Here is a 16,113-nt window from a genome sequence, read left to right as displayed (position 1 = left end):
TAGCGTTTTTTAGAACACTGGTATGGCTACTTGTGGCAAAATCAAATCAAGTAACTCAACGTACTGGATCTCACTAATTAATGCAACTTTTTAGTCAACAAAGACGAAGAAAGATTAGGCAACTAAGCAACCTTGATTAGTGGGTATCTGTATTTAATCAAAGCTACTAATTATCGTCACCATTACTCTACAGTCTACCGCACTACTTTCTATTCTTCATGGGTGGTCACTACCCTACTCTGTTCACATGGTGAGAAAGATAATAATACAACTTGCAGAAGCTTGATTTAGTTACTAAAACGATCCACATGATTAATTGCTGGTATTATAAGTAAAATATTAAAAATAAAATAAAATTGGGGAGTGTGGTTTATTTTACTTTTGGACCGTTTTCAGTTAGCTATAATGTAGAAAAATCTGGTGTTCGCCAATGGATAGTTGGGTGTGGCAAAGTCTTCCAGTGACCGGCCTACATTCGATATTAAATTTGCAGACTGTACTCTAGGCAAAATACAAAACAGATTGCAAGTTGGCCTATCACCAATAGTTTAATTTTATTCGAGACTCGATTCTCATTTTTTTTTGGCAGGAAGTCTCGCTCTGGTATATAAAAATTTGATTCGAGACGTACTCATTTTGCATTTGTCACTTTCACTCTACGATGGTATTTTTTAGGTGATGGGTAAAAAAACTTGAACACTTTAATTCACTTAGTTGTTTCATATTAATGCTCTGGACATTGATACTTTGACAACAAAGTGAAGGGAAAATAAAATTGAGAATAGTGAGTAAAGAGTTTTTTCACTTCTACTATGTGTGTAATCATCACTCACGTGATGTGCACGCACAACGGCGCTCTCAACATAACACGACCCTCAAACATACGAATGCACATCACATTCGCTACATCAGAGTACTCGCATATTCAGCAGATCAATGACTCGTCACTCGACTTTATCTCGTAACATCATCATCCAGGGGCGGCTCAAGGCAATCGGGGGGCCTAAGCAAAGTTCGAATATGGGACCTTATAGTATTAATATATACCAATAAAATTGTTACATCTTATGGATTTGTTTACGTTATTTCATATAAATGCAAACCTCAATTTATTTAACAAAGAATTTAGAAGATAACAATTATTATAAAAATTGATCCCAACTTTTTTTTTTTATTGAATAGTCATCTTATAAACTTGAAATTTCAATATATTTATTTAACAAAGAAATACATAAGAGAGAGAAGAAGAATTTTACACCACATAAAACAATATATATAATGAGGGATTATAGGAAAAACCCATAAAAGACAAAAGAAGAATAGAGGTAAGATTGAAGTGTTAGCTTCAATGCCCCATATTTGATTATTGGTTATAGAGATGAATTTTTTTAATAAATTATAGAGACATGTATGTATTTTTTTGGAGAAGGTGAAAATGCGAGGGAAACGAAGGCGTTTAACGAGATTTTCTAGTTTCTAATTTTCCAATGTAAAAACGTTTATCTAACGGATTAAAATAAATGGAAAACAATAATAATAGAGTTTTTTTTTTGGCTAATAAAGCAATAGTGGGCTGTGAGTTAAAATATATTGGGGGCCCCTTGGGTTGCGGGGCCCTAAGCAGTTGCTTATTATGTTGTGGGGTAGAGCCGGCCCTGTCATCACCTACTATTGTACACACGGTATCAAAAAGAAAGATGAGCAGCACAAGACATATTTGTATAAGGCTACTTAGAGCCAAATCTTTCAAACATCCTCACCGACACTTGTAAAAACAACACAATCAAGAAGACACGAGCACTGTCTCACCATCAACCACATCTTTCGCTGCCTCCTCGCCAATTGCAACAATCGCTTCCACTACCTGGACAACAACCACAGTCGAAGCTCCAACACTCGTCCCTGTGAGTGGCACATCAGTATCTACCACAACTTTTCTCTTCCACGCATCAGAGACTACACTCGCAACTACCACAGAAGACACTTCTGCCTCACCACCGCAACCGTCTTTTTCCTCACCATCATCATCACCACTCTGGGAAATGGCTGCAACCTCCGCACCAGGTGCCAACACTAGTTTCCCGTCCGCTAGATAACTAGCCAGACGATTCCACTTGGAAGTGCGCCTCTCCACCAGCTTCTGGTACTTGCGTACATCTCCCTTCGCAAACCCCAACTCCCTCTTCAAACGCTCCAGCTCCAACTTTTGCCCCTCATACATCTTCTCTAGCTCTGCACGCAACATCTTTTTAGTATTGTGCTAAAAGGTTACTTTAGCCAACTCGTTCAACGCATGCATCTTCGCTGCCTCAGCCGCATGCAAGTCCTCACGCACAATATTAGTCACCACCTCCACCTCCTCAAGACGCGCCCTCAAATCAGCAATCTCAGCAAATTTTGACTGCATCTCCATATCAGATGAAGCCAAAATCGACACTAACACCTCCAGCTGCTGCACGTATAACATATTCTACACCAATATAATAAGTCAAGACACAATCAGCTACAAGGGCATGTCCCAAATGACTCATATAGACATATGAAGAATGTACACTTACCCGATACGCACTCACCACACTCTGCTCTCGCAGTTCTACAACCATCATCTTCTCCACCAGATGGCAATTGGCCTCCAGCATAATCGAGTCCACCACGCCTCTCGCCATTGACGCTAGATTATAGGCCGCATCCGTGCGCCTCACACGATTCATCCTATGACCTTCCGCAAATGTAGCCCTCCCCACATAGTCATCCTCTTTATCTTTCGGCAGCCTAGTCACTGGTCTACTAGGCCCACTCGCCTTCTCGCTAGTCGGCACACGACCGACATCAACCACCTTCCTCGATGGCACAGGCACTGCCACAGTCACACCAGCCCCACCATTATTCGACACCAACACCCCCTGTTCACTCGCCCCAGTCGGAACAGACACTTCACCAGTGCTCACAATAGGGCCCCCAGTCGCCTCTATGACTACACCAATGCTCTCTCCATCCATCAAGTCAACACCCTTCCTTCCAGTAGCTTCGAAAAATCGATCCTCATCTACCCCGACTTTGAATTCTTGTGACTTCCTCTAGATGACTCCGCGCCAACTACGGACGCCTACAAGCTGGAAAATCCCTTTGCAGGTCAGCAATCACCCTAAACTTCAACTTTTATAACACCATAATCTCCCTCGCTGTTTGATCGAGCAACTCCATACTCCCTGAGCCGCGATGCACCCGACTTGCCAGCGAAGTACCCCCGACTCCCTGGTTACGTACCGCTCGTGCGACTGCCCAATTCAATTCTTTCCTCACTACTCCCACTACCCTCTTCCCGATTCGACGACGACTCCTCCATATCCAATAGTTTTTTCGTACAAACACTACCCTCAAACTTCACCACATCAACACCTCTTCCAGACAAACACTTTCCTCCTCACTCACAGCCTCTTCTTCCCTTACATAAGTATAATCAATCAAAATTATCACGTACTATTTATATCATACCCAAAAATCCACCCATATCTATCTACCATTATAACAATCCCTACATAAAATTACAACCACAAAGAACCTCTCATTTCATCACCAGTTAAAACAACATAAATTCTTTCCCTCCCCAACAGAAACAAAAGAAACAAATAGAATGAATAGTTAGAAGCTAAAAACGTACCTTGTACAGTGAAGATCATAATGCTCGCAAATTTGCTTCTGCCAACCTTTAGTGCAATCCTCTATACTATATACCACACCCAGTTACTCCCCAACCGTTCAATTAATCCCTAAAACCGTTATAACCTTATCAACGTTCCACAAAACGCGACTTTTCGCTTACCCTCTTTTGAGCGCCAGTTTTTCGTACCATCATCTAATTAATGGTCCACACGTCTTTCATTCAACAACCTTCCGTCATTACTGCAGATACAACACTTACCCCACGTTTCGTTTACCACGTACCCACCTTGGGCTCCCCAATCGTCTCGTCATACGCAAAACAATCATAACCACAGCAGTTATTACTTTAGCCAACCCACCTCGCTTTTTGGAACCGTCACATCACATGCCTTCAGGTATCTATTTCTTTTCTTTCTTTTTCTCATCAACATGCCTTTTTCAACGACGTGTTAACGAGAGAGGGCTATGTAAGGGACATCCCATCAATCACATGATGTGCACGCACAATGATTCTCTTAACATAACGCGACCCCCAGACATGAACGCCCATCACATTCGCTACATTAGAGCACTCACATATTCAGCTGATCAATGACTCGTCACTCGACTTTATCTTGTGACATCATCACCTACTACTGTCATTATTACCAACTTATCCTTAAGCCCTTTTCCTGTCGTAATACATGCACAATTACAGCCATTCACCATCATTACATCCTATGCCAAATCAGATAGACCTACAATTGTTATCCACGTGCCTCTCATAGACACGTGTCATCCATCTCGACCACACATCTATACTCATCAGTACACATGTCACACCCGATGCTCACTCTCAATGACTATAAAAGCCACCCCTCAGAACTACATGCGACTTGATTCCAGTCTCACTAACATAGTGTTGGATACGTATGCATTTTCTCACTCATGAAGAGTAGCCATTAACACACAACAGAACCATTCCCTCTTCTTTATGATCCTAACTTAAGAGCTAAGAATCAATCCTAATCATTGGTGTAAATTTAGACATTTACACTATATATGTTCAATCTTTTGTTCTTGATTTCAGAGCGGAGCACTTAAGCTTCTTTGCTATTTAACACTATTTAGCAGAGATCCAGGTAAATGTGTTGCTAAAAGTATGTATGTGCTTCTTATTATTATGTATCGATACCAATCCTGATTCTTTTGGTTGAATAAAAGTACTTACTTGACAAAGTACTTGGGAGTTGGGAACATGATGGGTGGAAAGGGGAGCTTGGCATGGAAGTGGGGGGAGGTAGGGGTTTGTGAAACTGTCGGTAATACGGAGACTAGCTACCAGGCCACCAGGGTAAGTTTGTTCTTTCTTCATGCAACATTTAACATAATGCAGCGGCCGGTGCATGTGATTGATCTGAAGAGACAATACTTAACTGTGTGAAGTAGTGGAATAAGGCTAGACTTAAATAAGTGGTGGCCGGTGCCCGGTGGGGACTCTTTCTTTCTTCAATTCTTCACGTACTGTACTCTTTCTAGTAAACTGGACAGTTTGCTTGTCCTTTCCATTTTAGTTTTCTCCGCTTTAATTTCTGGCCCAAGGTGAATTTCAAGTTTTCAACGTTAAGTTATAAAACAAGCAAATGCATTGCTCTGACAAGTCTCACACTCACATAGAGTAAGTAACCAAGTACTGGAAAGTCTAATTCAAGAACGACTAATATCTACTTAAAACTGAAAGCAAAGAATCTAACCCTAACAATCATGGAATTCTGGAGATGCCTCTTGGCCTTGTTGTGTTATTATATACACTAGCAAAATGCACGTGCTCTGCACATGAACGATACACAAAACTTATTGAAGAGAATGTGAACATAGTTATCAAGAGGAGAGTTAAGCTGCTCCATATTTAATCATAGTGTCTTCTGCGAAATTTGTATAGCTTGTGTCTTTTTACATCTCAACGCCCAAAGTTTGTATAGCTGGAGTGGATTCAGATTCAATCCATATTTTAAGAGATCCTTGCTCCATTGCTCTCTAAATACGCTGAAATGATGACCCAGCATTCAGCCAAGTAACTTGAACTCTTTGGCAACCTGCAAGTAGGTGCTCGCATAACCCGCCCTCATTCCTGTATATCACCCCTGCACCAGCTGGGCCTAGGTTACCTAATGATGGCCTATCTGAATTCATTTCAACAAAGCTACTTGGGCAGCTTGATCTCCATCCTGATCTTTTGTAGTTTCGCTGGTTAAAGTCAAAGCATGTTGTATCCACCTCTTGATGCCCAATTTGCAGTTTGTTTGTAAGCAATGCTTGTCATCACAAGCAACCATATCTCCAGTGTAGTGGCCAAAGCCCCCACATTTTAACATATCCTTAATAATGGAACTTTATACAAGTTTCAATTCAACATTCTTTACATTTGCATTTAATGACATAGGAATAGTATCCATTGCCATACCTACAAGTCTTGGGTGCATTGCCATCCTCCATATTATTCCAGACCACTAAGGTTTGTTCACATTTAATCAAACCCAAATAAAAAGTCACAATTAAAACGCAACCATCTAGAAAGAATAACGATATTTTAACGTTATATCCTCCATATTATCGTAGACCACGAAGGTTTCTACACATTGAATCAAACCTAAATAAAAAGTCACCATTAAAACGCATCCATCTAGAAAGAATAACGAAATTGTAACATTCTTTCTCATTTTTTTGGAAAAAAACCCTTAACAACCGTATAATATAGCCTATGCAACTACATTAGAGTATTACGGTCATGCAACAGTAAGCACTTGAACCATTAAATGCAACGGTTAACAATCAAATAGCTCAAGCAATTTGACAAACAATGTATATTGTATAGGAGATCAAGACATCTACTTGTGTGTGGAATGAATTTGAAATGTGTAAGTAATATTATTATCAAATTTGATGTTACCTATAGACATACCTGAATATGTACCACAATTCAATCACCTCTCCATCCATGTCCGATGAATTTTAAAGGACATAGTGTGTTCAACGAAACTGTACATGGGAAACAGTTAGTGATAGTGCAACAATATATGAAGCAAATTAAATAAAAGTGATTACACTGATTATGAAGAAAGAAACATAAAATAGCCCAATTTTTTGGCCTTTCCATAATAATGAGTATAAAGATAAAAAGAACACCGCCAATTCTTATTATAAAAAGTAGTGCAACTAAGTCATAAAACCCAAGTCGTTATGAATAGACAGTCGCAATGCTTGCCTAGGCCAAACAAGCACACCACACGCACCTTGAAAATTCATCAAAAATCATATACACCCTTTAAGAAAGTTATAGTATATTTGGCTCTTCTACCTTGTTATCCAACCTCACAATTTGCTCTGGTTCTTGAGACATTCTTGATTATGTGGTGCGTTGCAACTGCCATTCCATTGTAGTTGGCGATACTTTAGACCTATTGGAAAGGAAAATTTAGAGATCATGAGCATAGAATTCACCTCAATTAAACTTTGACCTGTTAAGTAGACTGAACTCTCCTTGGAGGTCATTATCAGTAGCGTATTTTTAAAATCAACAGTCCGTCCCTTGCTAGCTGTCAATCTACCATCTTCCAGAATCTGAAGCATCATATTGAAGACATCGGGGTGAACCTTCTCTATCTCGTCAAAGAGGACCACAGTATAGGGGGCGGGCGATCGATTTTTCATGGTGACCACCCTTAGTGTAGCCGACATAACCAAGTGGTGAACCAATCAGCTTGGAGACAATATGCCTCTCCATAAACTCACTCATATCAAGCCGAATCATGACTTCCTCAGAACCAAAGTAATAGGTAGCCAGCGTTTTAGCCAGCTACGACTTTCCAACACAGGTTGGACCTGAAAATATGAAACTCGCGATAGGCCGATTTGGATTCTTCAGCCCAATACGGGCTCGGCGGATGGCACGGCTAATAGCTTTGATAGCTTCATCCTGACCAATAATTCTTTAGTGGAGTGTGTCTTCCATCTTGAGGAGTTTTTCAGACTCATCACTTGGTACTTTGTCAACTGGGATTCGAGTCCATGAAGACACAATATGTTGTATGTCAGCTTTTGTCACGACAGGACCTGAATCACTTGCCTCACTCTCTGCCTTGGTTTTCTCTTTACCTTTGTCAATTAAACTTGTGATCTGGGCATTGAGGTCCATTTCCCTATCCCTCAACTCACCAGCCTGCCAAAAGTCATCATAAGTTTGATTGGATTAAAAAAAAAGTGGTAAACCCAAAGAAAATTCCATCGAATCTACCCATTAAAGGTCATGATTGGACTCAAATGCATATTTGGAACAGCCAAACACCAAACTTCATAACATCACCATAGATGTGTGAAGTTGTTGAAGCATAAAACTCAAACAATATGGTGCACTTTTGTTTCAAATACATATTTGACTTGAATTGACTTGATAAGTTTGTACCTCATTGGATATGTACATCAAATATGAATAAACATGTCGTCTTGGACCACTGTGGCATAAGGCTCCTAATGGATTAGAGGGAGACACATTGACTGAAAAAATTCTAAGTTACATTGGCACGTATCGAACACGACACGGATACAGGATGTCTGACATGGCAAAATATCAAAAACTGGTGAATACCACACACGACACCATAAGTGACAAAAAACACAGTGAAAAGTAGTGATTATACTGTATGAAGTATTCATAGGACGCTTGCTATAAGCCTATAAATGTATAAACTCACAGACACTATAATGACAAAAAAATAAATATCGTACCAAAGTAAGTTGTACCCAATACTTGGATTCTCTACTGAACAACGTTTCCACTTAAAAATTTTATTTCACATTTGTGTGGAAGAAACACAGAAGCTCATTTACAAAATGAAAAAATAAAAAACCAAAAATACTAAGAGTTCCTTCTGATTCTTGAAGCCTCTGATTGGTAGTAGTTATTTATTCAACTCATCTCATTCATTCAGATTCGTCTCATTTGCCATACCCAAGGAAACCATTTCCTCCGCCTTTAAGTTTTGTACTTCTATTAACAGACAATCGGCCATTGCTACTTGAAACAACCATTGGACCAAAAATCACAACTTGTCTTATAATAACTTCCACAGCGACCGTACATCCTATCGTTTGGAAACATTTTGTTCAGATACGTTGGAGTGGGGCCAATGTCAGCAGTTCGTCTTAGGGATTGTAGACCCTGTAGTGAAAATCAAGGAATAGTATGTCAAATGAGATTGCACACTCAAACACGACAACACCAATTTATGAAACACATCAAACAATATAGCAACTTGATAGCTAGTTAATTACCACTAAAGCTAGAAATGATAAAGGAACAATGCTTACCATAAGATTCAGAAGCAGGAACAGATTCTTATTTCTTCCAGCCTATGTTGCTGGCATGTCATATTGTAGAAAATAGGGGGTGCTAGCTACTTGTGGCAGGTCTATTCTTCCCATGAATATAAGATGTACCATCCAACTGAGGTATAGGCGTGACTTCATCTTATAAAAATTGAATATGGGGTCCTAATATCCGGAAGTCGGATGCCTCCACATTTCAAACCCTCTCGCCCCTACAGCCCATTTCAATTAAGAGTTGAGTTTGGTTGGCTTGGTTACAGCTGCATTAACCCATTACTGATTCCACTAGCATTTCATTTGAAATTTCAGTAATTCCATCAAGCACTTCAACTGACAAAGTTGGATTATCAACAGTGATGGAAGTGGATAGCTTTCTTTGCCTAGCAGGGGATTCATTAAAGATTGTATGGCTCATTAATTTTTGCTACCCAAGAGAAACAATTAACAATAATTTGAGCTTGTTAACCATGATGCAAAAAACAAAAAAACAAAAAACACTTTGCAAAATTGTGATTGTTAGATGGTCAAATAAAAAAAAACATCCGGCTGCTGTCTTTTTGCAAGACAGTTAGCACTTGACAATGAAGAAATGAAGTTTGAACCAAAAATCCTAAAGCCTAGCTTGTTAATGATAACAAATAGAAGGAGCCAATTGCTATAAGCAGACTTGTAGAATGAGTAGCATATTAATATAAATTCAAACCAAAATAGTAATAATATAAGCTTAGAAACACAAAGGCTAGTACATTATCCATACTATGCATGTGCTTCTCAAATATTAATTGTAGATCCTAGGAACTCAGCATACTAAGAAACTCCTTGAATGGCTATGTATGAAATAATAAACCCTGTTGAATGGGTTAGATTAAATAGTATTAAAAGAGAAACAATATCACATATTCTTAAAGAGGAAGAAGAAAGTATTTGCAATTTGACAAAAACCATAAGCACACACCAATCAATGGTATGCAAAGTACTGGGCACAAATAAAAACACCATTCGATTCATTTGTTGAGTACCTAGCTTCTACTAAAGCCCTTTCCCACCTTATACCATCTTGTGTCTAATTTGACTCAAACTAATAATAAAGTAGCGATTAAGCAAAAATTGAACTATCATTTACCATCAGTGACAACTATGCTACGGAAAAGGGAGTAGTAGATACTTTAAACGAAGCCCCAATGCGAATGAAGAACATGACAGACTAAAAGTGCCTCAAAAACCAACTTCGTGTCAGGTTCATTTTAAGTATATCGCAGCTGCAAGATCATTATAGAGGCAAGTTCATAAATCAATACAAAATATAACTATATCTAGAAATTAACATTATTGAGACACACCATATAATAGACTTTTTGATTTATTATTTAATAACCCCAGTCTTTTCTAATGGATGCGTCATTGATTTGTGACCGTAGATGCCAAAAGCATAGAAAACGTTCACATTGCACATTGATATAACAAAGAGCATAGACAAATTTCACATTGCACATTGATATGATCAATAACATAGTAAAAACCAAGTGTAATATATCCTATGTGGTAGGCCAAGAAATGGCTTTGAAAGGCCTTTTAGGTGAATCACTTCAAGTGAGTTTATAACTTTCCTTGAACTCAAACCACCATCATCAATCAAAAATTGCGATTACAATCATCAGTACACCTATTATCTTAAAAATCCATGTTCCGAGGGCATCACCACTCTAAGCATAATGAATGATAACTTTATCGATGAAAATTGGACAAAAAAAAAATTAGAAATAGGCAACTACTGAAACACAACCCAAGGTATTCTAAAAGGTAAAATCCCTATAGAACTTTCAGGGTGACTAACAAAGACAGGCACTGCTATCATTATTTCAAAGTTACTACAATGTCACCTCAAACTGCGACACTGGTTTCTCAAGATTATAACACTGATTTTTTTAATGAGATCTGTGTTAATTTTATCGGTATATAAAATCCCATAACAAACTAACAAACAATTAATTCAAATCAAAGCATAGTTTGTGAATCGGATTAAATGTAAATGAAAGAAGAAAGAAGGAAAAGCCTTTGAAACTTACTTTGATGTCTCGATTTCGTCTAAAACTAATTAGCTCACCCATAAGAGTTTTAAACCAAAATTTTAAGTTCATGGCCTCTATACTCGATATAAAAGAGAGACACAGGTTTGTAGTCTAGTTACCTTCACCACCTAATCAGTATGTCCTAATTGAGATTTTCACGGTTTCTGATGATGTTCTTCCATCTCCACTCAAGTTAAACTTGAAAACTGCATTGAATATTGCCAATCAAATAAAGCATAGCATCATAAAATAAATGATAGAAGGAGATATTATGTAAAGTAGAAGATGCCGATCAGTAGGAGTGGTAAGCAAGGGAAAAAGCAAAAGTGAGTAAAATTTTTTTAATGAAAATGATTGATCCAAGTATCCAATCAACGAATCGAGTTACCTGATTGTTACATTTATGTTTAAAACATTCTTCGTTCCTAACAATTTTCAAAACAAATTTCACGTGCAGTTCAGAATAACATGTTGAATTCTTGTTCACAAGATCTCCTATTTGGGACACTTAGATTCATGAAATACAAGACCCATTTATTTATGTGTTAACCTTTTCTGCTTGAAGTGGATATAATGTCCTACATGGATAAACGTCCATCAGCACAGTGGTCAACAATGGAGACATCATGTTTACTCAGCTCACACAAATTTGGATCTTTCTTTAGCTTAATGGATTTGCACAGGATGTATAAATGGCAGTAAGGATTAATACCTTAGCTGGTAACTAGCATGTAGTGGTCCAAAAATGCTAAACGTCGTTGCAACACTACTAAGAGTTGCTTCTGCATCACTTAGCATATATATTTAAAACCACTCTTGCACTACACATGTCCTTTATAGCTTCTGGTTTTAATTCCTTCAAAGCCCTAAAGCGTCTGAATATCTTATTCAGATTCATTTTTTAGGGAATACAACCTGACTCGGGAAAGCTCATCAAAAGTATGCTGAAAGGGGAAATTCATTCTCATACGAACTGATTGTGGGTCTGTCAGATATCAAATCAGAATCAGCAAGACCAAGGAGTTCAGAGTCCAAGGCTAGATCCTCATCAACACTGATAAAAGAGCAAAAATGTTCCTGAAAAGAGCACGTAGGGGAGCATGTTTTCCTGGAAAAGCATTAGATAAGACCGTAGATATTAGCACCCAACTAAAACCATTTGGTACACAATAAAAGAAAACATAAAAGAAATTAAGACAATCACAAGTACAGTATAACTTGAAAACAATTGCATCAGTCAGACATGCCATAAAAATATTGTGAGTGGAACTTTTCGGGTTCAATGTATATGCTAAGTGTAGGATAAATACTTTTAACTTCATTATTGGAGTTTGAATGTACTCACCTTGCGGGCAAGCTTCTGCATCAGTCAACTAATAGTACAAAACTTATGCCATATCACCATGTTTTGCAATATGGCTCAAATCAATAGCATGCCCACCTTCAACTAATTAGCCTATTAAAACCATGACTCTGGAGTCCCATTTGGTAGATTACTGCAAGACGAAATACAGTATCCCTACTATCAACGAAATGAATCTTTTACTCGTTAGCACAACAAATGAAATGAAGTGACTCATTAATTGCGTGATTATGGATCAAAGCTTACAAAAAAAATTAAAATTCAAACTAAATGCAAGACCAATCCTTAAAAATCAAGAAAAATTGGTAAAATTAATTCAGCTAAAACACAAACCAGGCTTCTCTACATTTAAAAAGATAATAATAAGACAAAAAACTTTTATTTACCGCGCTAACAAAAATATAGTAGACTTCAAAGTGCCTAGAATGGTACCTGGTGGAATCATGCTCTCCTGCTGCACAAAAAATCCAGGTGCCTCCGACACTCCTTTATGCTAATGCGACTCCTCATAGTTTTGTGGTGCTCCAATAAAAATCCTGTAGATATACTTACGTACGTTTGTTATTATGTCGGAAATTCAAATGTGTTACATATTTATTGAAACCATAATCTTATTCCCGCCTCAACCTCTAACCACTTGGACCTTGGAATCCACCTTCAGGATAACTCTTTCTTCTGAGGGTCCCTTCCAATTTCAATAAGAGGGTTGGATGTAGTATATAGATCAGTTCATTAGACTGGCTCGTAATCATGGAGGGTTAGTTAGAGGGATAGATTAAGAACAAAATAACACTTGACCAAGACAATCGTAAAAAGGGATAAACAGCCCCCAAAAACTATATAAAAACAACAATAAGTGAGGAAAAAAAAAGAAACAAATTACCAAGTCCGTAACTTCAATTTGCATAACAAAATGTAAACTTCTTGATTTGGATAATATTGTTCACTATTAGGCCATGGGATTTATAGATCGACATGGCCAAGTGGCACAACCACAACAAACCTGTTATTTTTTCAAATGAACTAATTTTTTAGAGTCAAACTATTTGTGAATGTTTGGTGAAAGGAAGTTGACAATATGTACTGTTAATCCAACAATCAATAATGGCATGGTCATGTAGGAGTCTCTAAGAGCAATGCACATAATGAAGGTGTGCATAATCCAATGCTTTCTGACTAACTTTTTCAAACAACTCTTAAGCAAAGGAGTTACATGACTATGATTAATCACAACCTTTATCAATATATTAACTTGTGAATTAACATCTCATATAGCTTTCACCATTGAAGTTTAATAGGAATATGACTCTGTAAAATATGTTTTAATGTCAAATATTACAATTTCCTTCTTAGAATTCTAATTGGACGGTTTAAAAGAAATAAGAGTGAACATAGTTATTTATAAGGGGTAAAACCTGCATACCTAAGTTTTATGAGCTTCACCCAATTCATAGTTATTATAAGCATCAATGTTTTGAGTCTGCAAAACATATAATATGTCATCACCAATTCATCCTATATACAAATATAGGAAAACCAAAGGGTAACAATAGGTGGCAAGGAAGCGCGACAAAGTTCATGAAGGGTAAAAGGATTTAGCACCAACTTCTTACTTTTGCAACCAAGGACTTGCTTGCGCTTTCTTTTTTTACCTTTCATAGTAGACATAAATGGGTGCCCATTTGGCTCAGAAGCAACACTAAGATCAAATCCAGAATTTGCTTTTCTTTTAATGTTTTATGAGCATTATTGTCAACTCCAGCTGTTGATTTGTGCCCTTTATCCCCTGACATTTTTGCTTTTTCTCTTTGATGGTTTCCAAACATAGCCTCAGGTCTCCTAGACTTCTCAACCACATTGGACGTTGTCAATTCTTCCTTAAATTGCACAGAAGATTCTAGACTGACGGAGCAATAACAGTTTTAGCCTTAACCAAAAATAAATAGAGAAAGATTTTGGTGTTTAAAGAATAACTCGACCTTTACTCGGTCTTTTGGTGGTTAAAGAATAAATGTCATCCAGTACATTTGCAGATTTTGTAATGATAATCAACGCTCAAATATTAATACACTCTACAAAATGAAAATAAGCACTAACAAAAAGGAGAACTCCATAGAGGGGAAAAAGGAAAAGTGAACAAAGGAAATTGTTTGATATAAAACTTACAATTATAAAGATAGGAACACAATAATATAAGAAATTTATTTTAATTAGATGAGCTTAGATATTCCGATGCATTCAATTATAACAAATAAAGTGAACTGTCAAGCAAGCTTGGAAATGATCATGGCAACAATAAAAATTTATCAAAATTGCAGAGAGATATTAAAATCGACTTGTCTACGGACCTGATGAATTTTTGATCCAAGACTTGTGCTTATAAAGCTCTCTTGTGATTGTGAAGAAGAAGATGTTGCCATGGCTTTCTCAAGAAAACACACTTCAAACCACATCCAAAGCAATTATTAACTTTGTTAACTGCAAAAGAACTAAAGAGGAGTACCGAAATCTGATTAGAAGGGGAAAAAGTTTGATTTGTAGGAATAGCAGACCGAAGGCTAACGTTAGTGTTTTCAAAAGGAATAAATAGATACCATACAACTTCTAAGCACAAAACCGTTTCCTAAGAGGCTAAGAAAATAACTTAGACACCACACAATTTTTTTGTATCTTACTACTTTGAAAGGGATATATTTTTTGCATGCTAGTAAAGGGACAGATAGGTGTTGTGCTTAAAATAAAGCCGTGATGAAAATGTTGAAGATCATATCTAATGTATCTAAAAAGGTTCCACTATGTTCACCTAGATACATTGGTTTGTTCTACCGTATGAAGCAGGTGATGAACCTTTGACAAATATTATTTAAAGATCAATCATAAGCTTAATTAATCTTAACTATGTATCCTCCTAAATGATACTTACCTACATATGTATTACTGTTAAACCTTGTGTTAGCTAGTTTGTTAACATAAAACCTCAAATTATAAAAATCAAATTAATTTTCTACTTTTGCTATCATATGACCTCCAACTTCTCTGGACAAATGTGGTACCGATAGTGATAAGATTGCTAGCGAGCATAGAAAGAGACAGGTACATAGCGCTGCCTAGGGTTTGCCCGTGCCGTACAGCACTGACGAACTTGACGCGCCTTCGGCGTTATGCCGTATGGCACTGACGAACTCAACGCACCTTCGACGCTACCTAGAAACAATATTCTCTGATCTGAGTAGAAAACCATACCTTCTTAATGAGTTGAGGATCTTTGATCAAGCAGAGAGCACTCCAAAGAGGGTCATTAATAGAAGTGCCATGTTTTTCAAGTTGTGTAGCCAAACCTCCATCAACAACAGCACATCCACCAGCTTTCTCTATAAGTTCCTCCAACAACAATACTTTATGTGTTTTTATACCCAACCACATTTCTTTTTCTTGTTTAAGAGTTTAGTTAGATTATCTTCTCTGAGAATGTGAAACGGGAATGTAGAGAAAAAACTGGGAAGAATATATAGGCAGTTGACAACTAAGAAAGTTAGTTGGACAGTGGTGAGGTTGGCAGACACAATGTGAATGTGGACATTGTTTAGTATTCAGGTTCAAATTCAACTATTTCAACAAAACAGTAGTGGGTTCATTATCACATCCATTTGTATT

General features: G+C 37.5%; 1 pseudogene; it reads right to left on the bottom strand.

Moving 5' to 3' along the window:
• Window positions 1–7,309: 7,309 nt before the first annotated feature.
• LOC147492970 (ATP-dependent Clp protease ATP-binding subunit ClpA homolog CD4B, chloroplastic-like) lies at window positions 7,310–15,882 on the bottom strand (annotated as a pseudogene).
• Window positions 15,883–16,113: the final 231 nt, after the last annotated feature.

Source organism: Coptis chinensis, chromosome 6 (assembly GCF_015680905.1).
Source record: "Coptis chinensis isolate HL-2020 chromosome 6, ASM1568090v1, whole genome shotgun sequence".
NCBI classification, from domain to species: domain Eukaryota; kingdom Viridiplantae; phylum Streptophyta; class Magnoliopsida; order Ranunculales; family Ranunculaceae; genus Coptis; species Coptis chinensis.
This window is presented reverse-complemented; position numbering and strand designations above follow the sequence as displayed.